Source organism: Cariama cristata, unplaced genomic scaffold (genome assembly GCF_000690535.1).
Source record: "Cariama cristata isolate BGI_N322 unplaced genomic scaffold, ASM69053v1 scaffold40694, whole genome shotgun sequence".
Classification (NCBI taxonomy): domain Eukaryota; kingdom Metazoa; phylum Chordata; class Aves; order Cariamiformes; family Cariamidae; genus Cariama; species Cariama cristata.
Window position 1 is genome coordinate 25,654 of NW_009614396.1, and position 8,551 is coordinate 34,204.

The window sequence follows — 8,551 nt, forward strand, 5'->3', positions numbered from 1 at the left end:
GTGATATTCTGAATCCAAGGAAGTCCTCTACTTTTGCTAGTCAGATCACCACTGGAACTTTTTTTTTTTTAATTCACATTGTAACAGCTACACATCGGAAATTGTTCTAACAGACATTTGTGCCAGTGCAAAGGAGTACTCAAAAAGCTATTGTGAGGGGCATGCCGTACTCAGACGAGGAACGGAAAATAATAAAACAGAGCGCTGAATCCTCTTTAAGGTCTTTTGCAAGAGGACTCAGTTTCAATGAAAGTCAAGTCTAACAGTGAAAATGGAGACTACATGGAGAACATGACAAATATTTAAAACAAAACTAAGCAGTTTACCTCCTAATTGCACAACCTAATTGCATACACTGGCACAGAGGAAGACATCTTGCCACAAAATCTTTTTAGCGAAACCTGGGAAATTATTTCAAAGGGAAAATGTTACATTAAAAAAAGACAGAAGGATACTCTGAAATTCTCTAACAGCCACTTCCAAGTTGTTTTAGCCTTTACAAATTAAAGAAGTTGATGATTTTAATAACTTCTCCAGCACTTTCTCAATTTTTTTCCTACATTGTGTATCAGCGGCTGATGAAAAATAGCAGGTTAGATAACAACTGAAATGCTCTATCTAGCAAACTGTCATAAGACATTTATGATTCAAGAAGGTCAGGATGAATATATCCTGTCAAATCAATCTCAAGTAAATCTCTGCTCTCTTATGTCATTCACTCAGCTCATTACTCATGACGTAACTCTATTCCAGCTTACTTTGCTTTTGAGAAAAGTTTCTCTGTAGCTTCTATCAGTCAGGAAATTCCATAAATCCTGACTGATCTTGCTCTTCAGTCATTATTTGCTCTCTTTTTAATAACAATAATTTATTCACTGAGTTTCTATACTTTTTAAAGATCTGCTATTTATTTCAAATTTCTCAGATACTGGAAAGTATTCAGCAATTTTTGTGCAAGGCTGTTTTCATTCTATGTGTGATTCAAAGCAGCTAGCTACTGATACTCACACACTAAATCATAAAGCAGATTTATTTCCAGACAGATAACATAATTGAGCCCATCAGTGTGATGCTAAGTTTTAATATAAAAGTTTTAGAGATTTAACAGATATTTAATTAGAATCATTGCTCAAGCCCAGTGTGCTTTTGGCAAATGTGTGTACCAGTCTGGAAAATTCAAACCTGGTCCTTCCTGAGGCTACATCTGTATACTTAGCTCAGAACATGAGGGAGACGAGCAAACATTTATGGATACATGAGCCTGTGCCACACACATCCTTTTGCTAGCAGGGATGAGCTGGCTCTGCCACAGGACTGAGCTGGCTGGAAGCCATCTGACTGTACTGGTGAAGGACAGCACACAGCCTAGCAGCACGCTGCTTTCCTACAGGCTTTATTTGTTCCGACTCAGCTCAGCAGTAACTGTGGCCCCACAGTGTTTTGTGGAGCTGGCGGGGGCAGGGAGGTAGGGAAAAAAAAAAAGAGCTTGCATCTGGATGCAAAGGACTGCACACAGATCTAATGTACAAAGGACAAGGATCAGACTGCAGCTCACGCTTGCTCATAGTGATTCACTCGCTCCTGATTGTATCCTGCAGATTTGTAAAGGCTGAAAGTGGACAAAGGAATAGAAATGCTTAATGCTAAGGAGAAAGCCCAGAACAAGGATCCCGCCATCCCTTCAAAGTTTACACTACAGAGGCTTTGGTCAAACATGGGCTACAGGACTCAACACAGGGACTACTGTATGAAGTGTAATAGGCTGAGCTCTCTAGATTAGACAGATGACCTAATTGCTGCTAGAAGGAGGTGCAGCAAAACTGGCAGAGACTGTGATATAGCTTGTTTCAGAAGAATAGATTGGATTTTCTCACCAGACTTACAAAGGGACAAACTGTTTCCTGAGAACGTTATGTACCAGCATTCCTAGGCCAAATGCAAGTATCACATGTAAGCACTCCCAACACCCATCTGTAGGAACACCTTTTACTGCCAGTTAAACAAAACCCCACAATGTTCCACTTGCCTACCACTAAGTTGCTAGTTTTAACAGGAAATAAAGATACTTTTTCCAGTCATCATTGGAAATTCTGGTCACGTCAGAACTACCCACCCATAGATTGCTAGAATGTGCGTGACCTGAACAAAACACTTCAGTAGAGTACACTACATCAAGAAGTGGGTGGTTTTAATTGAAGATTCTAAACTTCCAGGGGAAAAAAAAAGTGTAAGTTGAAGCACCTTTTTCATAAACCTTTAAACTCTTCCTCTAAAAAACTTGGTTTTCTTTAAGTGAATCTTGTATCACTTGAAAAAATGGCTTTTTGTGCATTTATACATCACAATCAAGCCCATTTTCAGAATTCGAGGAGAACGGAAAAAGTGAAAGAAATAGCACAGTATCTCACTTGGCATAGTGAAAAAATAAGCTTCACACACACAACATTTTATTTCCCATTCCAAAATGGGCTACAGTTATTCAATGGTGAGCATCTTTATGAGTAGTCTGTGCACTTGAAATTGTTTAACTTCTGACTGTGTGGATGAATGAAACAAAAACCTTAACAGTAAGAAAGGAATATTTCATATCTGTACAGAGCTTTTTTCTGTGCCTTGCTGAGAAAGTTCAGTGAAAGTAGCACCACTCTATCTAAACTTTATTCACATATCTGCTACTGGTCACCATCACAGAAAGGACATTGGACTAGACAAACATTTAGATTAGTTCACATTCATAAAACCTGAAGTAAAGTTGAAGTGGTGCCTCCTTTTCCTCCTTCCCCTACATGAAGCACTGATGAAAGCTAAATCCTCCAGGCTTTGCTTATATTTACACAGACAAAGAGTGAAAGAAATTTAATTAAGTCAGCTGAAGTATAAAAAGAAAGACAGACTGTGTTATCTTTCTTGTTACTGCAGCTTTTTTCAGGAAGAAATCAAAATACCTCCCAACAAGGAGCACTTCACATAAGTACTGTGACTATTTTATTGTCTAAACCAGGGCTTTTTGTTGTGCATCTCTCTAATTTTTACTGTATTAAAAAACCACATTTTAATGTCCTAACTGACGCCAACACCATTCTAGGAGAAGTTTCTAACATGGCTCCCACCTAAGTTCTGCAATCAAATCCCATGACTAGGCCAATCAACAATTTTTTTTCCTTTTGTATTGTTAGTGTCTTAGAACTGTTTCAGATATGTTCCTATATCAGCTGTTCACATGTGATGAGATGATCAACTCTTCCGTGAGATTTCCTTTATTTGCATTTTAATATGCTCACCAACCTGATTAGGGAATGGGGATCCAAATTCTCTAGAGGACAGTATGCTCACTGCAAAGTACTGTATTTGACTATTATAATCCAAGAAGCTTTAAATAATATATTCTGAATCAGCCAATGAGTAAAACTTTTTTCCCACAGGCTCCTTACATCCACCTTCTACGTCAATCAAGATTATATATTCTTCAGGCTTTGTCAGTAAACCAGTCAACCTTGTATTTTATAGTTCAAATTCAATAATTTAAACCTGATACTTAAGAGAATTTTATGTTTCCAAATACCTAGACTCTCAGGAAAAACAGGCTAAAGTCTGGCAAGGTCTACTCAGACATTTATTGCTCTTAAGTTTTCTGCATTTAGGAAATCAGCAGTGAAATGACAGAGCAGGTATGTGCTCCTTGCACAGTAATTTTGGTTGCCAAACTAATTCCACAAGTAGCTGTACTTGTATCTCTTTGATTTAGGAGTTGATACACAGCTTGTATGTAAAAATCACCTACTTTGTAAAAAAAATTTTTCCCACGTTGTCTAAATACATGTTTGCTAAAGCTAAGACAACAAAATGCAGAACAGACAACAAATGGAAAAGTCTGCTCTGCTTTAGAAGATGCCTGGAGTCTCCACTCATCTACCAGAAGAGTTTCCAAGGTAGAAAAAAATGTGACTGTAATGGTCAGTTGTTTTTGTTTTTCTGAAAATGCCAGTGTAACAAAGCTCTATGGTGTCTAGATCACGATGCCTACTATTTCAGGAACCTCAGAAAACTACTACAGCAGCTTCAGGGTGTGTAGCATATGTCTTTAAAAGTGTTGGTTGCACTATGGTTGCAATACAGCAATATTTATCCCTTCCATAATATTCTCCTGGTTAACATATCTCAAAAAGCTAAACACTCACAATAGATCTCCAGGAAATAACACATTTCAATTGAAAAGTCACCTTTGAAGTGCTTTGACTGCCATGAAGGCAGGAATGATAATTTTCTGTGCTCTGTACAAGCATAGAAACCATCTTGTCATTTTCTGAAAAAAATTTTCCAACTCCAATTTAGCACCTAACTTTTACAGAGAAGTTAATGAGCTGGAGAGTGCAAAAGGGAGAGACCACACAATTTAAAACCAGAGCAAAATTTTCATTCCTTCTGTGACTTTTTGTTCCTTACAATCCTGCCTTTAGGAGCATTTAATTAATCATAGCTTTTAAAAAATCGTTCCAATTTCAGAGTAACCAGCCAAATATGTCAGGCAAAAGCCAGGCAGACCATTGTATTCCTCTTCAATGTTAGACTCTTGAACAACCTGCTTCATAAATTAACAAGTTTGTCAATTAAGTTCAGAGCTTCAGTAAATCAGCTATATTAAATATGACTTTATATCAGGGAAGACTGTCAGATCAAATGAAGAAGATTAATGTGGGATTCTCAGAGCAGACATATGATCTGCTGACTTTTGGGTGGGAAAATACTACAGGCTGTTCATTACCCTTTGTTTAGAGTTCCACCCAGTGCTCTGGATTTCCAAGCATCTTCAGAGCTTGCAATCTTTATTTATTTATTTTTTGAAAAGAAGCATCCTTTTCTAATAATTATGAGACTAAACATTACATTAATTTTCATGTCACAATCTAATGAATCAAATTGCTAAATTTTTTTTTTTAGTTATACTTTGTATTCCATTGCAACTTAGTGCAGCAAAATTTATGGTTCATGGTTGTTGGTTTGTGTTTGTTTTTTTTTTTTTGTTGGGGGGGGGGTGTGGGGGGGTTGTTGTTTTGTTTTTGTTTTTCAAAAACATGCACTACTTCTACTTGAGCACCTGTTTACACATTAATCTGAGTACTATAGTCTGTTTCATCTATCAGGCAGCACTGAAAACACTTAGCATTTTTCCTTCCTATCTATGCGTCTCAAGTCCTGATTCTTCACCTGGTCCTGTACATGTTTAAACCCATACATCTAAAGAGATTCACCAAAGTCAACCAGATAGTAGGCATATTTGATCTAACCTTATGGATACGCTTAGTGCTTAACAAAGGAAGGAAACTAATGCTCAGTATTTAAACTGATGTTTTCAAGTAAATCCAAAGGACTGACATGTCAAAATCCTGGTTGTAGCCTGTATATTCCAGTGTAATATCTTTTTGATTTGACTGTATTTCCATGTGCAAATTAATTCTCAACAGAAACGTGTGTTAGGCTTTCAATAAGCAAGGACAGATTTGCAAACCTAATCTGATTTACATCACTCAAGACTTTTTACCTACTACCTGTGGCAAAGCAATTAGCTTGTTCCTCAGCAGGAGCTTCCTCAATGAGAAGCAACAAATTCCTCACTGATGGAAGGCTTTAATGCGTCTCTCAAAAGCTTAGAGTTAGCTGCCTGACTTTATTTTGGTTTACACAGCATTTTAGTTACTTTCCACTGAGGATTTTGTTGTGTGCTTGCTTATTTTAAAACCTCTTGCAAAACAGACCTGAGGTAGGACCTGCCATGTAAGTACAGGGAAGATCACCAAGTGAATGAGACCTAAAGGTACTTTTCTAGGTAAGTTTGCATTGACTGATAATCACTCTTGGGGAAAAGAACCCTGATTTTTAATACAACATACAACACCCCTAATTTCTTATACCTGAAATTCACCTTCCTTTTTGTGTTTTAATGACATATGAGTGTTGTTAACACAGGACAATAGACCCTTAACATACATATTCAGGGAGATTGTTTTTGACAAAAGTTTTGGACAATTTCTACCAGAGTCATGTAAATGCCAATAGACGTCTGCCTGTTTTACAGGCAAAGGAAGAATTTTGGATAAAGTTTCAGACTACAAGCGCAAGACACTTTTTAAGCAGATCTTACTTGTTTTCCTGATGAACTAATCAGATCTCTTGTTTCTCCTAGAGTTTAGTCATCATGCTAGCTCACCCACAGATGCTCCAAAACAAGCCAGCAGAAACTACTCCAACCTGCCACACAACTAGCTCTGCACTGTCTTGTGCTTACAATGTAGTTCCTTTAAAAGTTGAAGATGATGCCCATTAGCCTGTGTTGCTCACTGCATGTAGTCCTTCAGGCACTTCTACCAAAGTGTTTCCTGTTTAATACTTTTTAAGATGCTGTAAATCTCTCCCATTTACCCCGATCATAAAAGATCTCTAGGGAAATTTTCTACTGTTTATTTAAAGCATTGATTGAAGTTTCCAAATTATTTATAATTCTTAAAAATAGTTAACCTCATAAAAATGATAACTCATTAAAATAGTCTCTTTATTTCCCTATGTAGGTCTATGGATATACTGATAACTTAAGAGAACCAGGAATATTTTTCTCCTCAAGTAAAGCAATGAGAGTTGCAGGGACAAGGTGCCCTTTAACTCCATGCTACGCATTCACAGCTAGATGAACTGGATTTCTGTTGACTGTGAGCATTAATTGTGTAGTGATTTAATTTACTAGAGGACCACAGGGCACCTTCCTGCACACACAGTGCAGTAGGAATTTTACTTGGCTGACCCTTGCCAAAGAAACATATGGAAAACTGATTTAAAAAAAATGCTAAAAGGATAATATTTCCTGGCTGATACAAAATGTTAATTACAAATGCAAAATAATATTGCATAACTATTTCGCTAAAAGTACATAGTAAAAAGACTGAGGAGGAAAAGTTAGGCACTGAGGTTGTGATTTGCTGAAGCTGGAATCTAGTCAGAATGTCAGGGAACGAGTGATGCTTAGAATAAGAAAAGTTATCTGGGCCTTTGAATTCACATACTGAAGCATTCAGGATTCAGCACAAGATTTTACTTTAACTGCAGTATTTTCAGAAAAGTACTATACACATTATTGGTCAATGTTATTCTGGAGGAATGGTACTACTGGATCACTGCCATCCTTTTTCTTTAAAGTTTTCTCATTATTCTTCTGGCTTTTTGGTGGTATTTCTCAGAATCACACTACCAGCTGTTACTGCTTCAGGCTATGTGAAGGATTTGCACATATCCACTGCCAAATAGCTGGGAAACTATGTAGAAATACTATTCTATAATGTATTTGTAGGTAAGTGATTTGTAGAAAAGATACCCTCAGTTATGACTTTCATTCTTTCCTTAATAGGTACACTCTTATTACAAATGAGAGCTCTCACAATATGTAAGACCTAGCTAGTGCACTATAATTACAAATGAAGGCAAATGATTCTTCTAATCTTGGACTTTTTTGTATGGTATCATCCCATTTAAGGTCATAAGAACAGTAATAATGGAGCATGAATAGGAGGCACAGCTACATCCACCATTTTAACAGAGCATCTTTTCCTCATTGTCTCCTGTCTCATTAGTAGAAAGGAAGAAAGACAGGCAAAATGGAAAAAAAACCCTACATTTCATTTCACACCTTAAGACAGGCCAGAATTGCTAAGCCTGTTCCATGCCAGAATGGAAAAAAACAATGTCAGGTAACAAAACCTTAAGGATCACTGATTTGTCTTATATCCTCACTGTAGTAAACACTAGAGCTGAAGACAGCTGTAAATCACACCGGTATGTTGGGTCAGAGGCTGAAATGCCCAAGATGCCAGAGATATGAGGAGAAAAATGAGGAGTGTCACTGCCCAACCAAGGGGGACTCACCCTCAGCACTCAAATTTGGTCACTGCTTATGATTTTTAAAACTTCTAAGCCACTGATAAAGCTAACCCTAAATAACAGTTCCCAAAGCTCAACCCAAACAGCAACCAAAAATAGAGATATTAAAATCCAAGCCTACCTTATATGGAAGCACCCTTTTAAATACCTCTTTCCCTTCCACTCCTGTCCCATATCATCCCTTGTGCCTCTCCCAGGATGAGATGCATCTCACGTTCAGGCCCAGCATTAACACCCCAACAGGAAAAAGTGATGTGAACAAGGTCCTGCAGCCCCTCTCTAACACCCTTGTTTCTCCTTTGAGATGGTTGCCAGAGGTCTGAGCTTCCTGCCTCAGGAAGCATCTCAAGCATAGCAAGAGAGGTCCTGCCATGACATCCACGAGCTCCTTCAGTATTCTGGGAGGAATCCCATCAGGCCCCATGGACTTTTGAACATGCAGCTGATACAGCTGGTCCCTTGCAATTTCAGCATCCATAAATGGAAAGTCACTGTTCCTGCACTTGAGGTCCTCTGCCCTGTGGGGCCAGGCAGCCCAAGGTCTATGAGCATTACTAAAGACTGAGGAAAAAAAAAGTATTGAATGCCTCCACTTTTTCTTCATTTCTAGGTGTGTGGGTTGGGGTTC